General features: G+C 39.2%; 1 protein-coding gene across 2 annotated transcripts in view; it reads left to right on the forward strand.

The window, feature by feature from the left end:
• Positions 1–18,302, forward strand: part of LOC116591467 (translation initiation factor IF-2-like) — a 40,767-nt gene extending 22,465 nt beyond the window's left edge. The window contains exon 3 of one of the 2 annotated variants that reach the window (XM_032344384.1): positions 16,474–18,302. The gene's annotated coding sequence lies outside the window, so the exon portion shown is untranslated. Of the gene's footprint in view, positions 1–4,228; positions 4,696–16,473 lie in introns of those variants that run through there. The other variant, XM_032344386.1, reaches the window with a different exon arrangement.
• Positions 18,303–26,478: the final 8,176 nt, after the last annotated feature.

The following is a 26,478-nucleotide window of genomic DNA, read 5'->3' on the forward strand; positions in this document are numbered from 1 at the left end:
CTTCGTGGTTACAGGTTTTCCTTCCAGAGAGATCCAACAGAAAAACATGCAGTCAGTCATCAGATTGCCAAATATTTATGAAATTTCATTATATGCAAGACGTGTGGTTAAGTGCCTCAAAAGATTCAACCACACACTTGTTCTGTGAAACTTCGTCTTCAGCCATATTAGTGATGCCTCTGGGATGTGACCCACATCTCTCAGCCTTCTCCAGCTGGTGCGGAGATGTATACCCATCCATGCTCAAATGTCAGCGGACTTAAGTCCCTTTCTCCCTTCTCAACCACAGAAAATACTTTCTTTTACATAGTTCCCTCTTGCTAAAGTATCTCTAGGAACTCTCAAAGTCATTATTTTATTTTATTTTGATATTTTCTATCAAATGGATACTTTATTCTTTTTAAAATTAACATGTAATGTATTATTTCTTCCCGGGCTACAGGTCTGTGAATCATCAGTCTTACATATTTCACAGCACTCCCCAGAGCACACACCTTCCCCAGTGTCCATCACCCACAACCCCATCCCTCCCACCTCCCTCACCCTCCAGCAACCCTGTTTGTTTCCTGAGATTAAGAGTCTTCTGGCTTGTCTCTCTCTCTGGTTTCATTGGCAAGATTTCATTTTTTGATGGCTATGTAATATTCCCTTGTATCTATCTTCTTTATCCATTCATCTGTTGATAGGCATCGGGGCTCTTACCACGGTTTGGCTATTGTGGACATTGCTGCTATAAACCTTGGGGTGCAAGTATCCCTTCAGATCACTATATTTGTATCTTTGGGGTAAATACCCAGTCATGCAACTGCTAGGTCGTAGGGTAGCTCTATTTTCAATTTTTTGAGGAACTTCCACACTGTTTTCCAGCGTGGCTATACCAGCTTACATTCCCAACAACAGTGTAGGACGGTTAGAAACTCCCAAGGTCTTTACAGGAATCCATGAATTAGTCCCAGTCGCCCCTTGCTGATGCTGCTGCTGCTGCTGGCCAAACCACAGCTCCATCTCGGGATCCAACAAACGCATGGAGGTTTCGCTTGCAGGCTGGCACCTCCCCTTGTCGCCATCGCCACCCCCAGGGTGACAGGAGAGCTGAGAATGTGCAGTGCCCAGTATGAGGGGGCATCACTGTTCCCTTGAAGACAGGAGAATCTATTTTTACTTTTGCCCATTTGGACTCCCAAAGCAAGCTGAGCTCCCAGATATTACGTATGGTGTGCTCCTTCTTTCTTTTGCCCCCTGAGCCAGGACTCTGCTGCCTCAGGCTGCTAGAGTTGCACAGAAGTCCTGCCCTAGTGCTTCTCTACCATCCCCATGGCCTGGATGTGGACAGAGCAGAAAACATCTGTGGCTCAGTCCAAGCAGAACAGGACTGTGGTCTCCTTGAGACTAGGAGAACTTGCATGTGGGCCTGCACTGCAAGGCCAAAGATCCAAGTTACCGCTCAGGAGAAGTGGGAAGAGCGCACCTTCTAGTTTGTAGGCAGTGTGTGGGTAGAGGGGAAGGTGTTCCACTCAAGTCTGCTTCCAGCCTTTCCTGTGCACACACAGAACCCCACCTCTCATGACATGGGGTGAAAACAGAGCGGACTCTCACCTCATTTTCTGCAAGCGTTTCCCACAATTCGGTTTTGATTATGGCTGTGAATTTCAAACCCCAGCTGGACACAGATAAAATCTTTTTTTTGCAGGAGGTTCCTTGGCCCTTATGTAAATCAGTAAACACATAACGGTTCTGGGAACCCCTTCCAGTGCCGTGGTGATGCCCTATTCCCTCTAATTCCCAGCCTTCACCATGCTATTCCCTCTCCCTGTCTTCCCTTTTCTTCTCTCCTTCCTCAGGCCATTTGTTCTGACTAATTCCTATTCTCCCTTCAGATCTGACATTTTTCCTCTGAGAAAGCTTCACTGCTCCCAGCCCCCCAGTTCTGAATTGGGTGCTCTTCCACTGGTCCCACATAACCCTCTCAGCTTTCCCTTCTCATTGTCACACTGCATTGTACTGGCTTATTTGAGGGTCTCTGTCCCCTGGAAGATTTAAACCTGTGAGAGGGGTGGGATTATAATTATGAAAAGCCAGCACTTGCCCAGTAATCATTAGAGACACCCCCGGCATCTGCTGAGTGTGGCTTAGCTCCTCTCTCCAGGCTCCTTCTGTGTCTAAGGTGAAGAGGAAAGAAATAGCTACGTGGGCAGGATATTTTCTCTCAGTCCAAGTCACAGTCAAACGAGCAATATGGCCACAGTGTGGTAGAGCCAACCTGAACCAGTGTAGCAAATGATTTCCTTCATCTTGCCTCCAGTCATACCGACGACAGAGAAACTGGTTGATGACACAGTCCTGTTCAGCAATACAGAAGGTCTGTCAGCTACTTAACCAAGGGGTGACGGTCTGTCTGTGAGAACTAATGCTTCACACAGAGGGACTTGAACTTAGGGAGCCCTTATATTGCAACCAAATAGTAAGGCTCCCCTTCCAGCAGCTTTGCCCATAGTAAAACTGTTGGGATGGCTGCACATAAAATTGGCACATTTGTAAACAGCAGAGCAAAGCGTGGTAGAGAGGAGAGCAGGAAATGGGGTCCCACCCCTCCACTCACTGTTTTTGTGTCTCACCTCTCTCTCTGGAAAGGGGAGCAGGCTGGAAGGAGCTCTTCTGGTTCCACAGACATTGACTTCGGTTCCCACTCTAAGCCAACGCCCACCCCAGGCCGCACTGGCCAATCACCGAGGCTACCACACCTGAGCTCTCTGGGGTGTGGGGCTCCCCGGTGGTTAGGAGATGGGGTCTCAAAGAAGCAAAGCTGGGTTTGATCCCCAATGAGCCTCTTAATTACTGTGTGACCTTGGACGTTTCTCTTGCACAAGCCTCAGTTTCCTCATCTGTAAAATGAAGATCATAACAGAACCAGATTTATCAGGTTGTTATGATGAAGTGAGCCAAGTTCTCATGCATCAAGTACTCTGAACAGTGCCAGGGGCACTCTCAGTAAATGCTCCCTATGCTTCTTAACTGACTACCTGGTTTGTAACACATTTTTTTTCTGGTAATGTGTCTGCTTTTTGTTTGTTCGTTTGTTTGTTTGTTTCAGTAGGCTCCACGCCCAGCACAGAACCTTATGGGGAGCCTGAACTCAGGACCCTGAGACCTGAGCCAAGATCGGGTGCAACACTCAACCCACTGAGCCACCCAGACACATACCCTGATGTGTCTGTTTTTTAAAGTTAGAGCAAAAAATAGGGCTTCTGCCATTAGTAAGAGAGCCTTCTTCACAGTGCAGCGTGTTTCTGTCCCCATATTGTCCATGGTCCTGGGAGGCTCCCGCTTTTCAGACACACATGGCAGTTGTTATCTACGGCAGTGGGAATCCTCCCTCAAGAGGAAATACGATCAACTCCCATTATTTCCATTTCAAGGGAGCATCTGTGGAAGTCAGGTGACACACAGTACTCTGAACGCGCTCATAAGCTGCAGTCGTTGATGGTGAAAATTGAAATACCTATAAATTATTTCTTTTACTGAAAGGAAAACAGGGTGATTATTATTATTATTTTAGAGCATTACTGTGTATTGTAAATGTAAGAACTCCTTTTGAAGCTCATTTTTAAAAAGGGCTATTCTTTGTCAGTGAAGCTATACACCTTATGTTATTGCAGACTTCCTGGCAGGTTTTCTAGCATTTGCTGATGAGCTACAAATAATCCTTTGTACATTCTCTGGGTAACACCTCTGAAATGGAAATCAGTAAGATCTGTACTTAGTAAAATCCAGTCTCAGATTTTCAAAACAAACTTATAGTGGAGTAAAACAAATAGTTTAAAAAAAAAAAAAAGTCCGCCGGAATAAAATGCAAGAAAAGCATTAGCTTTCTTGTGGAGAGATTTACTCTCTTATGATGAATTTATAAGTAGGTTATGTCATAATGAATAATTCAACTCATTTTCTAAGTTTGTTGATTTGTAAATTCAGTGAGTGAGGCTTAAGCATAATCTTGAGAATTGTTGGGAGGGAAAGTCAGGCATTCAGAGAAGGGGAGGTTTTTTTTACTCCTTAATTATGAAAAAGACAACCCTCCATCATCATTGCCTGTATTCACAGCATGAAGAATCTGCCACCCATCATGTCAGAACTCTAGGGCTCTTCATGTCATTTGCCAGGAAATCACAAAGGGAACAGAGTTCATGGTATTTCTTTCTAATTACTTTATCTTTCTTTTTATTTTTGGCAGGGTCACAAAGTGACTCAAAGTCCCAGAGTAAAGTCCATGTGATGGAGGAAGATCCTTTCCCTACTTCTTTGATAAGGCTGAGAAGAACTTTCAGGGGTTTTCTAGTCTAGGATGGATACCAAAGTGGTATCCAAGGTGGATTGGGTGAATCTCAGAGTTTTCAAAGATATTGCAAGGACTATGAAGCATTTAACTGACTCTTTAAGGCAATCTGCCTCTGTTTTTATTAGAAGATAGCCATCATTTGTCACATGATAACTATCTGCCATGATAACTTAAAAATAAAGCTAATTATCAGTTCAAAGCAGCATCTCAAGCCCTTGTTTCCAACCTCTCCCAACCCCTGCCTACCTCCCAGAATAGAGATGAGAGTCAGTGGCAGATCTGCCACTGAGAGAACAGAGTCACTCTCACAGTATCCTTGGCAATGAAAATCTTTCTTATGTTTGTATTGTAGAGTTGTAGCAATAAAAATGATTATCGGCATTATTGGAAATTTTGGAAATTGTAATAGAATTAAGTTTAAGCTATAGAATAAATGTCTATTTTGTTTTTTATTTACTGTTTTGTTTCCACAGAAGCAAAATAAAAACTTAATATTATTACAAGTTTCAACAGTTAATGGCATTATTTTTGTTAAGATTTTATTTATATGTTTGACAGAGAGAGATCACAAGTAGGCAGAGAGGCAGGCAGAGAAAGAGGAGGAAGCAGGCTCCCCGCTGAGCAGAGAGCCCGATGAGGGGCTCAATCCCAGGATCCTGAGATCATGAACTGAGCCAAAGACAGAGGTTTAACCCACTGAGCCACCCAGGTGCCCCTATGGCATTATTACTTTGTACTAGAGCTGAAACAGAACAATTTTGTGATGGTTTTGATCAGTTTCCCTGCTTCTACCGTCTCCACAGGGCCTTCTTAGAAACAAGAATGGTCTTGGTGGTCACCTTGCCCAATGCCCTTTCCCACAGGATTAAGCACAAACTTCTCAGATGCAGCGTCTTTCTCTACAGCAGATCCAAACCACCCTCTTTACCTGGACTCCTCTTGCCTCAACATTGTACTCTAGCAAATCAGACTGATCACAGGATCATCTCTATCTGTGGAAATCGTGGCCATCTTCCTTGGTATTAGCCACTGTTTTTCCATGCTTACTAAGTGCCAGGCAATGTTCTCAGCACCCCACAGGGCACCGTCTGGTGTACACCCCACCACAACCCAGGAAGTGAGTAATAACACTATACCTCAATCGAAAACATAGAAAAGTAAAACGACTCGTTTCAGTCACACCGCTAGTGCGTGGGATGGAGCCGGGAGCAGAAGACAGGTCTGTGAGTTCCACGCTCAAACCACTTCACCACCTGGTGCTTTACAACTTTCTCAAGAGCAGCCTCAGCTGTAGAGAAAGCCTTGCCTAGTTTCCCACGCGCTTTTGATAGCTCACTCTTTAGAACTGGACCTGGGGACTATTTTATGTTCCACTCTCTGCCCCTTGCAGCATGTCCCACAGACTGGACCACCTAACAGGGTTCCCTATGTATCTGTAAAATCAAGTTTTGTTTTTTTGTTTTTTTGTTTTTTAAAGATTTTATTTATTTGACAGAGATCACAAGTAGGCAGAGAGAGGGGGAAAGCAGGCTCCCCGCTGAGTAGAGAGCCCCATGTGGGGCTCTATCCCAGGACCCTGGGATCATGACCTGAGCGGAAGGCAGAGGCTTTAACCTACTGAGCCACCCAGATGCCCCTGTGAAATCAAGTTTACCTGGAGAACAACTTGTCACAACATGTCACCGTCCTGATAGTAAATCCAGTGGAAGTTCAGAGGAGGGAGGTTGAACTGTTGCAAATGGCACCACTTCCTGCGGGGTGGTGCTCTTTGAAAACCTGGGGTGTTTTGGTGGACTCTGGAGGTGGTGATAATGTAAGTGAAATCAAGGGAGGACAAAGAATCGTGGAGTACATGAGGAACTAGGAAAGAAGCAGTGACTCATGGAGTCAATGACTTAATGTGCTTTGGGGAAGGACATGAGATTGGATAGATTAAATGGGCTTTATGGATTATGGAACGATATGAGTGCCAGGCAGAGGAATGTGTAAAAAGCTTCCTGCTGCTTTCATATTCTTCTGTGACACTATGCCCCTGATTTTCATCTATGTCGTTGTGTGTCGCATTAGTTAATTCATTTTCAACTTCATATAATATTCTGTTGTTTGACTAATTACATAATTTATCTATCTTTTCTAACATGGGTGAACATTTGGGTCATTTCAAGTGTTTTACTATTATGTATTTTGCAGCTTTGAATGTTCTTGTCTGTGCTTCCTGGGGCATATATCTAATGGCTGGGTCTATGGCATGGACATCCTCAACTTTTTTAGATAAGGCTGAATTGCTTTCCCAAGCGGTTGTAACAATCTACACTCCCAGCAGCAGTTTGTGTAAGAGTTTACCATCCTCCACATTCCTGCTAACACGTGATTTGGCCATCCTTTAGAATTTTTGCCAATTTGGGGAGTGTGAAATGTTATCTCAAATTTTCTCTATGTTATTCTGACATTTTTTATTATTAGACTTTTCCTCCACAGTTTGTGCTTCTAGTGACTTGTTTAGGAAATAGCTCCCCATCATCACGCCACAAAGATATTAATCTTCTAAAAGGCTTTATAGTTTTGCCTTTCACCTTCAAGCCCCTAATCCACCTGGAATTTCCATTTAGGTGTGTGTTTGGGAGTGTTCTTTTTTTTTTTTCTTCTTCTTATGCTCCTTCCCACTTTTAAACTGTTAAAAGTGGAGGAGTCTGGTCTTTAATCTCTACGGCATTTTTAAGTGACTAAATTCCATTTCTTAAATGGTTATAGAACCATTCGGATTTTCTATTTTTTCTTGAGTCAGTTTTATTATATATATGTATATATATATGTATATATATTTTAGAGTTTGTCCATTTCTTCTAAGTTTTCAAGTATATTTGCAACAGTTCACAATATCCTCATAATTAAAAAAAGATCTGCAACATCAGTAGTGGTTACTTTTCATTCCTGACTTTGTTTATATATGTATGTCCTCTAATTTTTAATTGATTGATCTTTATGGAATTTTATAATTTATACCCTTTCAAAAATTTAGGACTTTGTTGATTCTCTTTGTTTTTTAATTGTTTTCTCTTTCATTAATTTATTCTTTATTATTTTCCTCTTTTTTCTCAATTTATCCTGTTTTTTGGGTAACTTTAGCCTTTCTTCTTTTCTAACATAAGTATTAGAAACTGAATTTATCTATAACTATCAATTTAGATTTATCCCACAAGTTTTGATATATTGTATTATTTTTTAAAGATTTTATTTATTTATTTGAACGAGAGAGATCACAAGTAGGCAGAGAGGCAGGCAGAGAGAGAGGGAGAAGCAGACTCCCTGCTGAGAAAAGAGCCCAATGTGGGGCTCGATCCCAGGACCCTGAGATCATGACCTGAGCCGAAGGCAGAGGCTTAACCCACAGAGCCACCCAGGCACCCCATGTTGTATTTTTTAAAAGATTTTATTTATTTATTTTTGCAAGCAAGAGAGAGAGAGGAAGAGCACACGTGAGCATGCGTGGGGAGGTGTAGAAGGAAAACCAGACTCCTGGCTGAACAGGGAGCCCAATGCTGGGACTCTATCCTAGGACCTGGGAATCATGACTTGAGCAGAAGGCAGATGCTTAACAAACTGAAACACCCAAGCACCCAATATGTAGCATTTTGTTATCATTCCATTCTCAATATTTTCTCATTTTCATTATAATTTCTTTATTGATCTATGAATTAGGTACGTTTCTTTCTTTGTCTTATTCTTTGACTAATAGTCAACTAATTTAAATTTAAAAAATCGAATTCCCCTAATTTTTATAACATTTACATGATTATTCAAAGTCCCTTAGATATCTTAAAATATGATTGTAAATTCAGCATATCTGATTCTCTCAAATGCTTTGAATATGCAAAATGCAGACTTAAACATCAAATCAAGAATTTTCTATGCATGTGAGATAGTCTTATCAATTGTGTAGTTCAAATTCTCTTAACTGGTTCACATGTCTGAAAAACATGCGCCAAATCACACTATGATAGCAGAACTCATTGACACACAAAAGTGTAATTGTTATTTTTTTAAAAATGCCTTCCCTAAAGTTGTAAATTTATTCATAAAAAATGGAATAGAATGCCCTTCTCAAATGAGCAGAATTTACTCTATTTCCTTGCTACTCAAAAGTAGGATCAACAGACCAGCAGCATCAACGTAATTATCTAAGTTCTTATCTAAGAACTAGCTAGAAATGCAGACTCTCCAACTCACCTGAAACCTCCCACATCAGAACCTTTAACAGGATCTCCTTTTAGGGAACCTGGGTGGCTCAGTGGGTTAAAGCCTCTGCCTTTAGCTCAGGTCATGATCCCAGGGTCCTGGGATGAAGCCCCACATCGGGCTCTCTGCTCAGTGGGGAAACTGCTTCCCCCTCTCTCTCTCTGCCTGCCTCTCTGCCCACTTGTGATCTCTCTCTCTGTCAAATAAATAAAGAAAATCTTTTAAAAAAAAAATTCCTTTTAATATGACCTCCATTCTTCAAGGAGGCTGGGAAATGAGAGGCAGAGCCAGGCCTAATGGAAGGCTATGTCTGGGATCAGGAAGCGGAGAGAAGTTTCAGGTAGTTCACAATGGGGAATCTCACCGTTTCCTATTTCCACACCTCCATATCCTGAAAACACACAGGTGAAAATGGGCAGGCAGAAAGGAAAGCGGAAGCAAGAACCAAGGCCCCCTTGTCCGAGGCTAGAACTTTGACTTGCCAGACTCAGCCCGTGTTGACTCCTGATTTCCTGTGCCAAGTGAGCTTGCATTGGCTGCTGCCTGATGAGAACCATTAAGTCAGTAACAGACTGTATTTCCATTTGGAGGCCTTTTCACCAATACACAAGAAGTCAGTCACACAGCAAGGTCATTAAATTGTTGGCCTAATTGATTGGTCTAATTATCCTCACCTAAGGAAGAAAAATTCGTTGCTGGGGATAAAAAGGCACTGGCTGCGAGGCTGCATTTCTGGATTATAATCCTGCACCAGACACTGACCCTGCTGTGAAAGCTTGACAAAATCTCCCTTAATTTCTCTGGACCCCAGATTACTTATTGAGCAGGGGGATTAGTTCTAAAATAATTGGTTTTCCAAGACTTCCTGATTTCAGGCTACCCACACTATCCTGGAATCTTGTGTTTTTCTAGAATCTTCCCATACCATTTATTAAATAATACTGTGTGTGACCAGGGCTGTTCTCACAACTTGGTTCGGCAACAAAACCCACTGAGCTTTTTCCTCAGCCCTGAAAGTTCTAACCTCTAAATTACCTCTACTGGCCTCAAGAATCAAGAAGAAAATTTCCTGGAGAATGGTTCAGTGTCAGGAGACCTACCAGCTACTGACTTCCAGTGAATTCGGGATATGAAGGGGAGTCACAGACTCTGGACCTTCAACCACTTACTATCTGGTTTTGGTTAAGTTACTTACTCTCCTTATGCTTCAGCTTCTGCACCTGTAAAATGATGTGAATAATAGGAAATACCTCACGGGGTTGGTGTGAGGGCTAAATGAGACAACACATATAAAAGAATGTTTGGCATGTGGTAAGCACTCTATTATAACCTGTGCTGAGGGGAACATTCAAGCTGAATGTAAAATATCCACATCAAATGCTCATTTTGGTACATAAGTTATCTCAACACATTTTTAAAAGCAGATTTTTTTCATGCACTCTAGGGAAAACAGAATTACTTCTTGGTACTTAATTGTAGTGGTTATGTCACACAACACGGAGAATTCCAGAATCACTGATCTGGGTTTTCATTACCTGAAGTCATTGCTCTGAGAAGAAAACAATGACATTATGGCTGGCAATTGACTCTGACTTTTTCTTTTAACAACAGAAGGGCTTTTAATCCTTGCATTCAGAGCAATACCTGCCAATCACCTTTTTTCCTAATTAAATTTACCTGGAGTTCATGTTAAAGAAAATAATTTGTTCAGCCAAAAGTGGTTGCATATTTATGTTACAATTAGTGAAAAACTCCACAAACGAACCCTTCCCCCGAGTCTCAGAAAAGAAAGGAGAAGCAGTTGTGAGCCTACAAGATTTCAGAGCAATTAAGACTAGAAATGCAGGTGTTGGAAACACCTGTTTCCCCCTCCCTCCCATGCTGACTGCCCGGGCCACCCCTCATCAGTAGGTTAAAATAATTAACTTACCCTATTGGCAGAAAAGCCCCAGAACTGCTAAGAGCAACAAGTCTCCTTTTCTCCTCTTTCTCAGATTAAAAGAGAAAAATAAAAAGATTCATGGGTGGTCTGCAAACAGGAGGGGGTAGAAAACTTCCCTCTTCTTAAAAAAAAAAAAAAAGGACAAAATCAAGTGACAAGAAAGACATTGTCTCCCTCAAGCTGACTAGCTGGCTTGCTTAGGTTCAGAATTCTATGTTTGTTTTGTGAGAGTGATTGCAGGGCTGTTCAGGAGCATGAAAAAGTCTATTTTAAGGGATACTTATGTGAAGAAATAAAGTAATTGGGGAGGATGTAATTTTGCCTGACCTGCCTTTTGTGAATACCTGCAAATTTATATTAAATCTCAACAACAGAGTTCCTCACAAAGATAAATTGTGGAAATTTTATTAGGGCTTTAAAAAATGGATCATCCATAGTGAGGAAACCAAGAAATTGGTGGTGAGGGGAAGAAATTTCATTTTGGCAATTTGAATCCAATTTTGGCCTTTCTGCTTCGTGTGTATCTTGGTTCTGTCTCCCTGCATTCCACTAAGACCACCTTTGAATATTATTTGCCATAACTAGAAAGACTGTGAAGGTAATTTTGTGTTTACGATTACTGGTACTGTCTCTTTGGAAGCACAAATTTTGGAAACTTTCAGCATTTTAATTGGACTAGTTATTTTTGCAAGATGGAAGGGATGGTATACGTAAGGGATCTGCTGAGGTTGGAAACTGGTTCAGTATACATGCAAATATGCATACACATCTATATTTGCCATCATCCTAAAGATGACTTAAGGTGACTGCAGTTAGATTTTGGACTTGAAAAGTTTTCTCACAGTGTCCACAGGAAATACAGATTATAGGGTCGCCTGGCTGGATCAGCTGGTAAAGCATGCAACTCTCCATCTCCAGTCAGGAGTTCCAGCCCCATACTGGGTGGGGAGCCTACTTTAAAAATAAATAAATAAACAAATTAAATTAAATATAAAAAAAAAAAGAAAAAGATTATAGGAACCCAAGGAACTGCATATAGTTAATTTAACCTCTACTTCTGACCAATACGTTTATTTATATAATGTCTTACAGTGTTAAAAGCTTTTTTCCATTTGAGGTGTATGAGGCAGGTCTCAGGACACCTATCCCGGGGAGGAGGAAATTAAAGTGACGGATACAGACGTCAATGGAGAGGAAAGGAGAACAGCTCTCCTTAAGCAGGGAGCCTTAGACAACTGGCCATGGAATAAGTGACAAAACTGAGACTCCCGTACTACCGCCGACCCCCTTCACCCTAGTGCGATTTCTACTCCCCCCCCCGCCCCCTAGGTGAAGTCTTCTCCCCAATAGCACAGCATTTTCACAAACCAGGTTTAGTCTCCTTTTCATGTGGCAAATTCCTGAGAGCAGCAGTACTTGAAAATGACCAGCAGGTGGCGGAGTAAACCCTGTTCCCAATTCTATTCCAGGGATATTTAGGTTACTTGAAAACTAACGGATTAAAAAATTCACTATCTGCTCAAACAAATTTAGCATTCAAGGTTCCATTAAAATAACAGCAATAATAATATTAAATATAAAGACTTAAGTCCACGGTCAAGCTAAATGCTGACTACAAGGCACAATGGCATTGTTTTTTCTTAGCATTTTAACATACTGCAAAGTCATTTCTTAAAAAATTATAATTCTTTTCTTTCCTTTCACTATACTACTGAGTTGGAAAGAAATGATGGTTTCTTACTCATCTGAGTTTCTCTTCTCTGTAAGAAATCTCTGTAATGGTTATCTGAGTGTGACATGAACCCACCAAACACTACAGCTCTGTCTGGGTTTAGGGATGTCTTCATTAAGTGTTCCTGTTAGCCACTAGTTTCCGGGTTCCTCCTACCTTGGCATTAGGAGAGGCTACATTACATTCCTGTCTGCATCCTGAGCTGCTCCACAGGCAGGTGAACTGAAAAAGCCTCTCTCCTCACCAGAGCCTTCCTCTCCTTCATAGTGACTTAATTCACAGTGCTATGATTCTAGGGTCTGTAAACCTTGAGAACACACATTGTCCCCAAACTCATTTGTCAAAAACTTTCTTCAGCTGTTTTCATATATTCTTGGAAAACACCAGTAATGATTAAAAGGGGTTTTCATCCAAACATATTTAGCAATTTTTACTTAAAACAGAATCATATAAAAGTATTGTACCCATACAACATTCTCATTTCCACACATACATGATCTGGCATTGCATACAGGTGTGGGTATTTGCATAACTTTGTATAATTGTCACATCTCATTACAGTGAATTTCACTGAATTTTCAAACTCCCCATATTGTGTTGGAATTTTATGACTCAAGTATGTTTTAACTAAATGAAAGGAACTAGGTTATAAGTGATAGGAACTAAGTGATAACCGCCTACATCTTATCATGTATAACTTAGGGACATGAAGATATTTTATCAGCAGTTTATTTATTTATTTATAAATATTTTATTTCTAAAAGTAATCTCTACATCCAAATGTGGGGCTTGAACTCACAAACCCAAGATCCAGAGTCACATGCTCCACCAACTGAACCAGCCAGCCGCTCCTCTGCAGTTTGTTTTTTTATATGAACTTTGCCATATGTACATAAACATCCACAAATGAATTGATTAAAGAAAACGCATGTTGGAAATAGACATAATATTTGTTTATATACATTCTGTCTTTTTTCAGAAAAGATATCAAAATGAGTTACATGAGAGTTCATATAGAGTCACTAGGGACTTCAGAGATTTTAAGGACGAAAAGCCAAGAATGGTTAAGGCTTTTGTTCAAAAGCATAGAGTTAACTAGAGATTGAAGAAGGACTGGAATAGGAGGTGTTCATTGAAAGTTTGTGAATTAATTAAGATGGAAAAATAATTCAGGGAGACTTTAAAAGATGCATTGGTGAATATGTGAGCAGTTATTATAGAAATCAAGAGAGTAGGAAGGCTTGTGAGAAGAGGTAGAAATGTGTATGTTTGTGGCTTTCTACAGCTGGTGGAGGGGCAGGCATAGTTACCGATGGTGGTGCTTGTTACTGGATATTTACAACAAGGCATTCTCTTTGGAAGCTTGAGAGCAATGCCTTCCTCCCAATTCCAGAGCATTTTGGAGAATGAAAGAGTTCAATGAGAGCTGGGAAGAGAACCCAGGAATCCTTGCATTTCATTTCCTTCATGTATCAAGGAGACAGTTCTAGCTGAGGACAAAAATCTAATAACTATTTCATTCATGTTATAAATATTTTAATGCATTTATCTGCTAAGATATATTAAAATTTATTAATGGTGGACCCTCCTATAATTATATAATATCTTCTGTGTGAGTATGTATTTAAACTGACCAAATAAAGGTAATATTAATAGTTCAACCTTAGTCATCTACCTGTGCTCCAAGTCACCTTAGTTACCAGTTGAAGAGTGGGGCTTATTTAGTATACTTTAAATCCTGTTATTTTTAAATGAATTCAAGAGAATCAAACAGTACAAAAGAATCCACCAGGAGTGGAAAACAAGTGGGTTGATGGTGACTTCAGAAGTCATTTTGCCTTTCCCTGAAATAGAAAATTCTATTTCATAACCATGTTAAACTCCTTCTGTGTCTAATTCATCCATTGACAAATACATCACGCACGCACACACACTCACACTCACACACACACACACACACACACACACACACATTTTATAGTAAACCTGAACTCTCGTCTCCAGGGTTATTTTTTTATTTTGGAACAACACTAAACCTATATAAAATCTGCTTTAAGAATGTACACATTTTGTTTGCTTTTCCAACATTATGTGTTTCTTTATTTTACAGATTGGGTTGAGAGCTGGGAGATTTTTTTTCCTATTTCATCTTAAAAGCCTAAGGATCAATGCCAATTGCATACTTAGATATCAAGGCAACTTTTCCAGCTGTGCCCCAACTGTTTTCTATTGTGCTCACTACTATGTTCTTGGTGCCATTTTTCTGATTTGAGTGAAACCTATGCAAGACATTAATTGTGTCTCATTACTGGTCCTTGCTCTTCTTTTCAATCCTGGATATGTGAATGCTCCAAGAGAAATAAAACTGATAAACAAAACAGCAGTGTATTCTTTCTGTACATTGTTCATGAAGCAAAGAGTAAGTGAGAAATTCACATTTGCCAGTATATTTCAGGCTATTTTGTGCGACTCTTTTAAAAAAGTCTGTTGCTCTATTTCTACCACAATACCACTTCAGATCTAAATGTTGGAGTCTTTTTAACAAAAGGGTAATAATTATTAATTCTTTTGATAAAATATTGCGGAATTCTATAGATTATTATCCAATACTAACAGAATAAAATACGCTACTATTACAAAACTGGGGGAAATGCAAAAATAGAAAAATGCAGATCTCATTAGAGTAGTTTCTGATAATTTATTACCCAAACAATATTTTGGCCTGTGTCATCCACAATCTGGATTCAAAGCAGTCAAAGGAGTAAGCTAGAAGAACCCACATTTCAAGTCACTTTTAAAGCATTTTCTAAATCTATGGCATAAAAATGCTAATTTTGATTTGTTTTGAAGTTTGGTAAATGCTGCTTTAATATGGAGGTCATAAAGGACAATTACTAAATGATGGAAAAATCATTTATTCAGAAAACGCTTATAATCTCCAGAGGTACATCATGAATATCAAGACCAAAGCCTTCAACCGTTATATAGCACTACCTTAAAAGTAACTTTCTCTTTTGTTCAGCCAGAGGATACCAGAGATTATAAGAAATGTGAAGTCCATCAACTATTAACTTCAGACCTGATTAAATAAGAGCTAATGTAATTGGAGTATTTTTATCACCGAGCAATTTCTGGAATAAAATACACATCATATATCAAAGTTTTAAGAATTACAAAGAACATTAATTCAAAGCAATGAAATTTTTGGCTTCCAATAGAACTTCAAAATTTACATATATTTCCATATGTCCTAATGATTGATGATCTCACATTGTTGGGTATGCGGTGGCAGAGTACAGTGTTTGACATTTTGAGCATCAACATGAACTTATTTTTACCCTAAGTTTTTTGTAGGTTTCAATGTGTTTCCTGCAGCTTTATTCATGGAGAAAACAGAATACTTGGAGTGGAATACAAATTCATCCTCAGAGATAACATCATTAAGGGGAAAAAATATCTTGATAATTACTAATTGATTTTTGTAACACATTCATTGTATAAGAGTATTTTAGAGGGCCAATGGCTTGAAATTATACTTTCTTACATTGAAAAAGGTTAATTAGGAATTGAGCTCAAAGTTGATTTTTTGAAGGTCAGCTGCTATGCTGTTGGGTCCTGTGACCCTGTCTCAAGTAATCACAGCATTAACATACAAGTTATAGCTTTCCTTTCACTTGATGACATAATCTCTTTAATTGGTGTCGGGAAGCCTGCATGTGAAAGAACCATGGAAAACACCTAGAGACTATAATTTTACTCTCTCCATTCACAGGGCAAATGAAACAAGCCTTAAGAATGTACGAAAGACTCATTACAATCCGTTGGCTGTCAACACAAAGCCCTCACATTTCAACCAAGAGTTTTAGGAATGATCCATTCTGTTTAGTTCTAACTTTGGCTGGTGAACTATTAACCTTTTCAGAAAAACCGTTGAATGCTAAATGTCAGATAATCTTCTATGAGAAAGTGAAGAGGGTAGATAATGTGGTTTAACTGATTAGACATAAATGTGAGAAGGTAATATTTGCAAAGTTATTAAGCATGCTCTCTGAAAGAAACTATTGGAGTGAGACTCCCTAACCCTTACATTTCAACAACCTTTGAAATCATTCTCATAAATCCCCTGCACCTTACCATGCAGACTTAATATGACCCATTTTCATTTGAGAGTTTAAATTCACCTTTTACAGAGAACTGATCAACATTGTTGTGCTCCTCTTTTCCCAACAGATTCTGCTTAGTAATGAAGAAAGCTACTGTGAAGTAACCCTTGAAATACCACTAGGAAACTTCTGCAAGGATAGGCTTTGGGAGAAGGAAGAAAGGAATGCTAAAGTTTGCTAAGCCTCTCAGCATCATTTTAACAAGTGCTTGCTGCAAAATGGAAGGGCCCTGGGTTTGTTGTTAATGGAGTTCCTGTCCTTATAACACTATTTCAGTTTTGTCACCTTTCATGATCCTTTGATCTTCTGAGTTTTGAAAGGACTTTAAAAAAAATTAGATTAACCATCCAACCAAGAAGTACTATGCCTGGACTGCTTTGTGCTAAGGCCATCAGCTGTCTGTCAAATATGGGGATGCACTATCTAGAAGAGATACAAAGTCATCATTTGGAACTGGTTTATGTTTGGTTCTGATATAAATACCAGACTCTGCCTTTTGTGCCCTGTCTAGAAAAAACTATACCCTGAAGGTATGGGAAGAGAGAAGGTGGGTAGAAAGGACAGACAGGTGTTCGTGATTGCAGATAACACTGTACTGCCTTCCTATGACAATCGCTATGCTATGTATTGACATGTCTTTAATCATGTCTCAGTGTAGATAATACACTGGTCTTATGGGATCTGTTTTGTGTTTCATATAATCTTCCATTTTTCTGCCCAGATGCATAGTATACACACTCAAGGCTAGAAAGCCAGAAAATGAGCTTTTTGCTCCATTATTCTAATTTAGTCACTACCACAATTTTATTAATCAGCCACATAATGATGCACAAATGCCTTAATTATAGTTTGCTTTGTTTCATTCTATGCCAATTTGGTGTGGCCTCAGTAATATCAAGGGCTCACAGCTTCATTATGCCCTGAAAACTGAATTATTTTTTTCACCTTCGACCACTCAATAAAACCAAAAATCCTCTTTTCCCATCAAGAGTTTTCAGCAAAATCTGAACTCAATCATCTAATTCAAATTGTAACTTACAATGGGGAGTTTGCATTCTTTCATTACCTGGGAGCTATCTGCAGAAAGAGGAAATAAAAATCACCTGTTAATGTCCCTGCAGATCTAATGTCACTGCATCCCAAGATCTATCAGTATTTGCTCACTCCCTTCAAAGAAAGCCCTGAGAGTGATGTCACTGAGACAGCGACATAGGTCATTCCTGACTTAGCTCCCCCTCCCAAGAACCAACACCTATTTAAGAACAAAGACACCTCTGAGGGAATCCTAGAACATGGGGCTGAGGCTGAGATACACCCTGCACCACAGAGACCAAGACAGACTGTATTAAAAGGGTAAGAGAAGTGACTAAATAAATGTACACTACATTGCTCCTCCCATAGGACAACACAGTACTACAGAGAGGTTTCCCCAGAGCGACTACTTTCTCCAGTGGGAAAGGAGAACTAGAGATACAACTAGCTTCCCCCTGCATGGTGGGTCACTTTTGGGGAGCTCCTACTCCAATCCCAAGCCCTGGAGATTGCAGGGAAATCTGTGGGGCCAACCTGTTGGGCATCTGACTGTGATAGAGCAGGCAGGAAGGAGTTTGCAGTGAACATCATATGGATCTTTGGAAACTGAGTTCATACCTGCAGTGCCCAAGCAGCAATCCCAAGCAGCAGCTTTGCTCATCTGCAGAACCAAGTGAGGAGAAGACTCTGACTAGGGAACTCAGTGGGATGCAGATATGCATGATTCAGATCCTCAAACATTGAATCTTGCCTAGTGTTTGCCCACACTCAGGTAAGGGACTGAGTCACAAACCCACCCACTGTTAAGAGTCCCTGCTAGGGGCATCTGGGTGGCTCAGTTAGTTAAGTGTCTGACTCTTAATTTTGGCTCACGTCATGATCTCAGAGTCATGAGATCAAGCCCCACATCAGGCTCTGAGCTGAATGTGGAGTTTCCTTGGGATTCTCTCTCCCCTCCCTCCCCCCAAAATAAAAGCCCCTTTTATTCCTATCTAACCAGAAAGGCAGTGACAAGTCCTGGAAGCTGTGTAGCCCAGTGGTGCTTGACCCGAGAGGTGGGTGGGCAGAACTGACCACCCCCAGAACAAAGACAATACTGGACATGAAGAGTTCCAATGCTATGCACAGGCAGATGATTAATTCTTAGCCAAGGCTGAGGGTAGTTCTAATCCCTTCAAAATGGAGAGTCTATTTGGGAAATTGAGAGCCCAAGATAGTCCCCCTCCATCCTGCCCAGGAAAAGAGGCTGAGACATAGTTCCATTCACTGTGGAGTGTATTCTGATCTTATCTAACTAGAAGGGTTGGTGACAACTCTTGGGAACTATGTGGCCTAGTGGTGCTTTTGTTAAGAGAAGTACAGACAGAGGTGATAATTTGCAGAACAAACTTCAGACAGTGGCCCCATTTGGCCAGGAAACTTGGGGTGTGAGTCAGCTTGAGTTAAAACAAGGAAGAGCTTTAGAGCTTCTTTCCTGCTGCATCTGAGCAGGGAATCTAATTTGTAGCCCTGCTCATTGCTGAATATAGCTTTAGCCTGTCTGACCAGGGAGCCTAACCAGAGCACACAGGAAGCTGTGTGGCTCATTCAAAAGCCCTCTACATAATAGCACTTAGACAGAGAGCACAGCCTGTGTCTTCCCCTATCTGCAGAGCAAAACCTTACCAGAACAGGAAATTCAGTGCACAATCAGTCCTGATTCAGGCTCCTAAACAATGAGCTCTATAGGACCAGAGACCTGGCCTGATGTCCTGCCAGGGCAGGGAAGATAATGTATAACCTGGCTTACTACTGAATATTGTACCCAGTCCCAATCATCTAGTAAGCCTGAGCAGAGAATTCAGGCAAATGTGGAGCCCATCTTACAGCCTCATTTGACTAGTAGGGAACAAACCTGCAGTTTGTTCCAGCTGTTCTCAGCCAGTGGCACGTCCCTGTCCTCAAAGCTCAAACAGTTGCCACACTCAAAAGTATACTATAATACTGGGCCTTACCTGCCCAAAGATTACCAGAAGACATAACCAGAAACCAGGCTGACCTGACCAGTGAAGAACTGTCTCTGCCCAAGCAAACCTGTAAAGTGTGGAAGAGGAGCCACATTATCCAAATGTCAGATAACAATGTAAAGAAACAAGGATCACAAAACTCAATTAAAATTGACATTATCAAAGGAAATTAATAAAGCTAATCATAATGGACCCTAAAGAAATGAAGATCTGTGAACTGTCAGACAAAGAATTCAGAATAATCCTCTTAAAGAAGTTTAGTGAACTACAAGAAAACAGACAACAAAATGAAATTAGGAAAAAAAAATAGATGAATAAATCAAGAGGTTTAATCATGAGAGACTGTGGACTCCAAGAAACAAACTGAGGGTTTTAGAGGGGAGGGGCATGGGGTGGGTGAGCCTGGTGGTGGGTATTAAGTTGGGCATGTATTGCATGGAGCACTGGGTGTTATACATAAATAATAAATCTTGGAACACTACCTCAAAAACTAATGATGTATTGTATGGTGACTAACATAGCACAATTAAAAAAAAAAAAACAAGTTAGCACTCTTTTAAAAAAAGTCAAGAAGTTTGACAAGGAAATAACCATTGAAAACAAAAGCAAACAAACAAAACCTCCAGAAATCCTAGAGTTGAAGAATATAATAACGAAATTGAAGAATTCAATAGAGAATTTCAAAAGTAGACTTGACTATGCAGAAGAAAGAATCAGTGATCTGGAGGATGGACATTAGAAATTACACAGTCAGTGGATTAAAAAGAAGAAAAGAATATAAAAAGAGAAAAGAAATGCTATAGGAATTATAGGACACAATAACAAGAAACAATATTTACATTATAAAAATTCCAGAAGAGGGAGAGAAAGAGAAAATGAGAGAGAGTATATTTAAAGCCGTTATGACTGAAAACTTCCTAAGCCTGGGAAAAGAAACAAATACCCAGATCCATGAGGCCCTAAGAATCCCAAATAGGTTGAACCTGAACAGAGCCATACCAAGGCACATTAAATTAAAAGACAGGGGCACCTGAGTTGCTCAGTTCGTTGAGCCTCCCACTGTTGGTTTCCACTCAGGTCATGATCTCAGGGTCCTGGGATTGAGCCCTGCCTCAGGATCAGTGATCAGTGGGGAGTCTGCTTCTCTGCTTCTCTCTTCCTCTCCTTCTGCCCCTCCCCTCACTCATACATGTCTCTCTCTCTCTAAAATAAATAAATAAAATTTTTTAAAAAGTTAAAGACAAAGAATTTTTTTTAAAGATTTTATTTATTTATTTTATTTGACAGACAGAGATCACAAGTAGGCAGAGAGGCAGGCAGAGAGAGAGAGAGGAGGAAGCAGGCTCCCTGCTGAGCAGAGAGCCCGATGTGGGGCTCGATCCCAGGACCCCGGGACCATGACCTGAGCCGAAGGCAGAGGCTTTAACCCACTGAGCCACCCAGGTGCCCCTAGACAAAGAATTTTTTTAAAGATTTTATTTATTTATTTGAAAGACAGAGATCACAAGTAAGCAGAGAAGGCAGAGAGAGAGGAGGAAGCAGGCTCCCTGCCCAGCAGAGAGCTTGATGCGGGGCTTGATCCCAGGACCCTGGGATTATAACCTGAGCTGAAGGCATAAGCTTAACCCACTGAGCCACCCAGGTGCCCCAAAGAATTTTTTTAATATTCTTTTGTTTTTAAATTAAGACATAATGTATTATTTGTTTCAGGGGCACAGGTCTGTGATTCATCAGTCTTATATAATACCCAGTATTATATAAGGTCTGTATTATGTAAGTATTATGTAAGTCTTATATAATACTTATATAAATATATATGTATTATATACAATACTTATATATATTTATATAAGTGTTATATAATACCCAGTATTATATAAGGTCTATATTATATAAGTATTATATAAATCTTATTATATAAAATTGATGGGTCTTATATAATACCCAGTGCTCATTACAAAGACATACCATCCCCAATGTCCATCACCCAGTTACCTCATCCCCCCAAGGATTTTAAGAGCAGCCAGAAAAAAAAGAGAAGTTACATTCAAGGGAACCCATGAGACTACAAGTAGATTTCTCAACAGAAACTTTTCACACCAATAAAGAATGGCATGACAGTCAAGATACTGAAAGAAAATAACTGTCAGTCCAGAATTCTATACCTTGCAAAGCTGTCCTTCAGAAATGAAGGAGAGATAAAGACTTTACCGAACAAGCAAAAGCTGAGGAAGTTTATTACCACCAGACCTGCCTCACAAGAAATGCTAAAGAGAGTTCTCTTGGTGCAAGTAAAAGAATGTTAATTATCATGGTAAAAAAAAAACCAAAAAGAGTAAATCTCACTGGTAATGGTAAATATATAGTCATATTTCGATTCTGCAATATGGTAATAGGGGTGCTGAACTCACAACTCTAATTTAAAAGTTAAAAAAAAGAATATAGCAAAAATAACTATAAGTAAGATAACCTGTTATTAGTTACATGATTAAAAAAACCATGTAAATTGTAACAGAAATAATCTAAAATGTGAGTAGGAGAAGTAAGAATTATATATACAAATTCTATTGAAGTTAAGTTGTTATAGTTTAAAAAAATAGAATGTCGTAAGTTTAAAATATTTTATGCAAATCTCGTGGTAACCACAATGGAAAATCTTGTAGTAAGTACACAAAAGAACAAAATAAAGAAGTCAAAGCATAGTGAAACCAAAATACATCAAAACACAGAAAAGACAGCTGGATAAGAAACAAGGAACAATATATATACAAAACAGAAAACAACAAAATGATGATAGTAAGTCCTTATAATTACTTTAAGCATAAATGGATTAAATTCTCCACTCAAAAGACACAGAATGGCTGAATGGATAAAAAACCAAGATCCAACAATATGCTGTTTACAAGAGACTCATATTAGCCTTAAAAACACACAATATAATGAGAGTAAAGGGGGGAAATACACATTTCAAGCAAATGATAACAAAAACAAACAAACAAAAACAAAAGTAGTTGTACTTAGATAAAACAGACTTTAAACTAAAAATGTTAAAGCAGGGTGCCTGGGTGGCTCAATCAGTTAAGCTTGATTTAAGCTCAGGTCATGGTCTCAGGGTTGTGGGATCAAGCCCTATGTCAGGCCTATAGTGTGGAGTCTGCTTGGGATTTTCTCTCCCTCAGCCCCTCCTTTTTCTTTCTCTCTCTCTATTTTTCTCTCTCTCTTTCCCCTCTCTAAAAAAATGGTAAAAAGATATAAAGAATATCATTAAATAATAATAAAGGGGTCAATACATTAAGTTGATATAATAATTTTAAATATTTATGTGCTCAATATTAGAGCACCTAAAATACAGAAATAAAAAACAGAGCTAAAAGGAGAAATACATTTAACACAATGATAATTTGGGACTTTAATACCCTTCTTTCAGCAATGGACAGATCACCCAAACAGAGAGTCAATAAGAAACAGTGGATTTGAACAACACAAGAGATTGAATGGATCTAATAGACATATACAGAACAAAAGAATACAAATTTTTTTCAAGTGCACACAAAACATTTTCTAGGATAGACCCTAGTTAACTCACAAAATAAGCATCAACAAATTCAAGAAGATTGACATTATACCAAATATCTTCTCTGACCACAATGCATACAGCTAGAAATCAATAACAAAAGGAAAACTGGAAAATTTATGAACACATGGAAATTAAACAACATTATCTTATACAACCAATGGATCAAAAATAAATTAAAAGGAAATAAAGTTTCTTGAAACAAATGGAAATGGAAATGGAACATACCAGAACTTATGGGATATAGCAAAAGCAGTTTTTTTTTTTTTTTTTAAGATTTATTTATTTATTTGTCAGAGAGAGCACAAGCAGGGGGAGTGGCAGGCAGAAGAAGAAGAAGCCTGGCTCATTGCTCCTGGGACTCAATCCCAGGACCCTGGGATCATGACCTGAGCCAAAGACAGATGATTAATGACTGTGCCACCCAGGTATCCTACAAAAGCAATTCTAAGAGGGAAGTTCATAGCAATAAATACATACGTTAAGAAGAGTGAAAGAGCCCAAATAATTAACATGACTCCATGTCTTAAGGAACTAGAAAATGAAGAACAAATTGAGATCAAGGTTTGCAGAAAAAAGAAAATACTAAAGATTAGAGCAGAAATATATGAAATAGACAAAAACAACAAGAACAACAACAACAGAAAAGATTTATCAAACTAAGACTTGGTTCTTTGAAAGGATAAACAAAATTGACAAATCCTTAACTAGACTAACCGAGGAAAAAGAGAATGGATCCAAATCAACAAAGTTATAAATGAAAAAGAGACATTAAAATTGATGCCACAGAAACTCAAGGAGTCATAGAGATTATTAAGAACAACTGATACACCAACAACTGACTTCTGGACTATCTAGAAGAAATGAAAAACATTCTTAGAAACCTATAACTTGGGGCACCCGGGTGGCTCAGTTGGTTAAGTGTCTGCCTTCAGCTCAGGTCATGATCTCAGAGTCCTGGAATTAAGCCCCAAGTTGGACTCCCTCCTCATTGTGGAGTCTGGTTCTCCCTCCCCCTCCCCCACTGCCCCTCTATCCCCCACTCATGCACATGCTCTTTCTCTCTCTCTCTCATAAATAAAATCTTTTAAAAAAAAGAAAAGAAAAAAGAAAGAAACCTACAACTTACCAAGACTGAATCAGGAAGAAAAAGAAAATCTGAGAAGAACAATCGCTAGTAAGAAAATTGAATCAGTTAAAAAAAAAAAAAAATCTCCCCCAAAAGAAAAACCCCGGACCAGGTGGCTTCAAACATTTTCAAAGAAAGTTTAACACCAAGCCTTCTCAAACTATTCCCCCAAAATTGAAGAGGGCCAAAAAAAATTGTAGAGAAATATTATTTAGCCATAAAAAAAATGAAGAAATCTTATAATTTGCAACAACATGGATGGACCATTATGCTAAATGAAATATGTCAGAGAAAGACAAATACTGTATGATGTCACTTACATGTGGAGTCTAAAGAAACAAGAAAAAACTCAAGAAATTAGATTTGTAGTTATCAGGCAGGGAGTGTAAGGTGGTTAGAAGAAGGTGGCTAAAAGTTATACAAACTTCCAGTTATAAGATAAATAAGCACAAGGAATATAATATACAACATGATCATTTTTAACACTGCAGTATGATATCTACAAAAGCTATTAAGAGGGTAAAATCTAAGAGTTATTTTCCTTTATTCCTTTCTTCTTTCTTTCTTTTTTTTTTTTTAATATCTGTATGGAAAGATGGGTGTTAGCTAAACCTATTGTGGCAATCATTTCACAACATATGTAATCAAATAATCGTGATGTATGCCTCAAATTTATACAGAAATGAGTATCAATTATTTCTCCATAAAACAAAACAAAAAAAACAACAAACAAAGTGCTTAGCCCAGCATACAAATCTATGTATGACTTGGTCCTCCAATACATCTCCACCTCCAGCCTCCCACCATATCAAACTTCTCTCAGTTACTCAAAGCACCATGATCTTTCTCTTTTTAGAATATTTGTGCAATGTTCTCTTTGCCAGAACTTCTCTTTCACTTGGACAATCTCTAGCCAGATTAGGGTTTAGCTCTGGTGTCATTCTCCCAGAATATCTAACCAGTATGGACAGCATTTCCTTATATTCCCCTACACCCTGAGTCATCTAACACTCAAGGTGTTCCCTTAAATGCCCAACTCAATCTCAACCTCCTCCACACTGGGGTTTAGTTGTATGATACTCCTCAGGTTCCCTTGAGGGCTAGGATTCTGTATTTTTCATGTCTGGAACGTCAGCATCTAAAACAGTGCCTGGCATAGGTAGGTGTTTCATAAAAGTTGTTGAAACTTTTGCATGTTTTGGTAAGAGCATTTTGTTAGCGTGTGGGAAATCATTTATGTTTTGTAAAGATCATATGTACTGTATGATAAAAAAATCTGAGTATGGGAGCCCAGACTGATACATTGTTTGCTAAACCATTTTAAAATAGTTTCAGTATTATTTCAGAATTAATTTAATGTTCTTGTTTTAAAACAACTGTGACTATGTTGGGTCAGTCTTTTCAAAGATCCCAACATACTCTTTTATAGGAAATCAACCTAAGCCTTAAACAGGTCACTTTAATGGTATCCTCTAGATTAAGAAGATGAGCTATTCTGCTCTCTGCTTATCTCTGCTCCTGTCTCTGAGTAAAGTTAAAATTGTAATGTGTTTGAAATGGTGACTGAGTTTTGACCAGCAATTTATGGTCTCTTCACAGAGGGCACAATCAAGAAATCAAAATTCTCTCTACTATTTTTGTCTAGTTGTTTTGCAAATGAATGAGCTTGCATTGCCTGTGTGCCTTCAGCAAAGCAAGCATTTGTGCGAGCAACTCTGAATGGAAGTTTTCCTGTTTACCTTCTTATCACTTGTTTAAGTTCTAAGGAGAGAGACCTGGCCATTTCGTTATAGAATGGGTATTTTCAATGCAAAGAAAAGGAAAAAAAAATCACAGTTTTGAGTTTTTACAATGTTTGCCCCTTTTCCCAGCAGGGATGTGTTTTGAGTGCCAGGAGACAAAAGTGTGGCCTCAACAAGCAGAATTTTAAAAAGAACATCATTTTCATTATGTAGTCAATCTCAATTACAAGCAAATGTTTTCTCTGTGGAGACTCTTCTCCTTTCAGGGCATTATGTGAACCTCTTTTGTGGATTGAGAGAAAGGATCAGTGGTCAATAGGGAGCAGAGTGCTGTGTACAGTGGATTTTTGTATCCCTCCGTCTCCTACATAATGCGTTTTGTCAGGAGAACAGCCTGCCATCCTGAGCAGATTTGCTGAATTAAAGAGCACAGCGGGGATAGGAAACTTGTTGCTAGGTGACTGACCGCTGCTGCTTGGCGGGTCTGGGCCGAAGGTGACTCTCTGCTTTTCTTCCCCTACTTAATCTTGCCTTTTAATCTGCATCTATAATTAACTCTGTTAATGCCACACATCCATTTGTTTCTTTT

This window comes from Mustela erminea, chromosome 5 (genome assembly GCF_009829155.1).
Source record: "Mustela erminea isolate mMusErm1 chromosome 5, mMusErm1.Pri, whole genome shotgun sequence".
NCBI lineage: Eukaryota > Metazoa > Chordata > Mammalia > Carnivora > Mustelidae > Mustela > Mustela erminea.